Genomic DNA, 2,232 nt, shown 5'->3' on the forward strand with positions numbered 1-2,232 from the left:
AATAAGGAGAATACTTTCCCAATTAATTTTCTTAAACTAAAGGTTTAACTTCTTGTGGTATAAATACTCTGCCTTCATCTTCCTTACTCTAAATCCAACCTTCACAGCAAGCTGGAAAATATTCTATGGCTTTCAATGACTTTTTTTTCCATTGTTAATCTTTTCTGTTTGGCATCTCTCTCTAAAAACTCCTTTTGTTTACATTTCCAGGTGTGGGGCTTTAAAAAAAAAAATTATTTTTTACTTAACTTATTCACTCAATACTTAATTTGATGTTTTCTTTTGGTGAATGACTTTGTTTATAATTCTTCCCATTCCATCATTTGTATTAACAATATATCTTTTGTTCTCATTATTAGTCATCTTCTAGCTGCAGAATCGTGTTTGCATTCTTCTGTAGTTGCTTTGGCTACATCTGCTTGAATTTTCTTCTGTGAATGCTGTTTGCTATTGGACAACATAGTTCTCTTTACAATTGCTTGCTTTCTGTATAACATTTAATTTGGAATATTTTTCCAATTACATGTTTGTTTCTATTTCAGGATTTTTTTCCCAGGAAACAAAACAAAACCAACCACAGGTGGTGGTAAAGGAGCAAGACTTCACTAGCAAGTAGGAAAAAAGCCTCAGGGAAAAGTAAGAGACAACACTTTTTATCACATCAAACTTGTTCACTCATTTGTTTTATTCCTGTCAAGTAGGCTGAGTCAGAGATTTGACTTTTCCTGGTGTTATGGATCTAGCCAGATATTTGTTTCAGAAGATGCTTCTATCACCCAAGGGATTTGACTCTCTCCAGTTCTGTAGCATCTTAGATCTGTAGCTGCACAAACAGGAGACCCCTCAAACAAACAGTGGTGTGTTCTCCTGCCCACAGGTGACATAGAACAGGTGCCTCAGAACAGATGTGTGGGAAAAGTGCTGGGACCAGAGGCTGGAGGGAGCCTGGGATGATGACTGAGAGGTGGGAAGAAAAGGGAAGTTGTGGCACTGCCCAGCAGAGGTATGGAGGGCTGTATGAGAACGTGTGTTTGAAAGCAGTTGTGGAAATCTCATTTTAGTGCATGAAACTTGATAGGTCTGAAGATTACTTACAGATTTTTCTATATCCGAGTTGCCTATCAGATAAGCATTCTTTCTCTCTGATTTTACAGACAGAAAATGTAGTAGATAAGTAACCTCTGTACGGTTTTTTGGAAACACAGGAGGTAATTTGGAAATAGTCAACACTTTCTGACTTCATGGCAGTTCTTTCCACATTAGATTGTGGTTTTGTGTACTTGTTGTTTTCTCTTTGTATCTCTCTCCTGACAGTTGTAACATTCATATTACATTAACATCGTATTTGAAACTTGAGTTTGAAACTTTTTTTCTCCTACATCCATCTTCTTGTTTCCCCTTTCCCTTGTTTCCTTAGCCACATGTTTCAGTCATTCAAATCCCCTCTTTGAGGGGTTTTACAGCACCTTTGTTGTATTGGTGCTTAAGGAAAAAACTCACAATATCAAATATTGGAAGAAAGATGGGTTTGAGGTACAGCAGCAGTGAGGCATTAACACAAGTTCTGCTAACCCTGTGTCTTGTAAAAAACTATCCCTTGAATTTTCCTTCTGTCATAACTTGAACTTGTGAATGAAAACAGCCTCATGTGGTATTTGAAAACAGAGGCTATACCATGAGAGAGCTGATTAATTCTATTCAGTATTTTGTATGTCTGTTTTCTCAACTCTTGTCTTCATAAATGCATGACATCATGCACAAATTGAATAGTCTTTCTAAACACATAATGAATTTATTTTGTGACTGTCTGTGAATCGCCCTTTAACATTGTGAGAGCTACTATTGCAATAATGAAGTTTGTTATTTGTAAACTATCTCTTGACCCTTGCTGAGTAGCCCAGAAATGTCAATGATTCACTGCTGCTAGGAACAGCCCTTTTCCAGAGTGTGTGTGTGTGTGTGTGTGTGTATGTCTATGCACAGAAAATATATTAGAAATCAGGTATAAACTGAGTTTCTGCTTATAAGATTCAGGGATTCATTATTTTCTTTCTTGCATAATATAATACAGAATCACATCAGTTTACTATGGTGAAGCTTATTTGATCTGATGGAGTTTGATCTATTACATTTCCTTTCCTGTTTTACAGATGACTGATTTTTTCCCTTGGGATATGGAGTGAGGACTGAAGTATAGCAGCGAGCTTTGGTTCTTCAAGTCCTTTGCCAAAG

General features: G+C 36.7%; 1 long non-coding RNA gene across 1 annotated transcript; it reads left to right on the forward strand.

Moving 5' to 3' along the window:
* Positions 1–560: 560 nt before the first annotated feature.
* On the forward strand, positions 561–2,232 carry LOC138117223 (uncharacterized). The gene is made up of 3 exons (XR_011154577.1): positions 561–636; positions 878–1,003; positions 2,151–2,232. It is a non-coding gene; the product is annotated as an uncharacterized lncRNA (long non-coding RNA).

Source organism: Aphelocoma coerulescens, chromosome 11 (genome assembly GCF_041296385.1).
Source record: "Aphelocoma coerulescens isolate FSJ_1873_10779 chromosome 11, UR_Acoe_1.0, whole genome shotgun sequence".
NCBI classification, from domain to species: domain Eukaryota; kingdom Metazoa; phylum Chordata; class Aves; order Passeriformes; family Corvidae; genus Aphelocoma; species Aphelocoma coerulescens.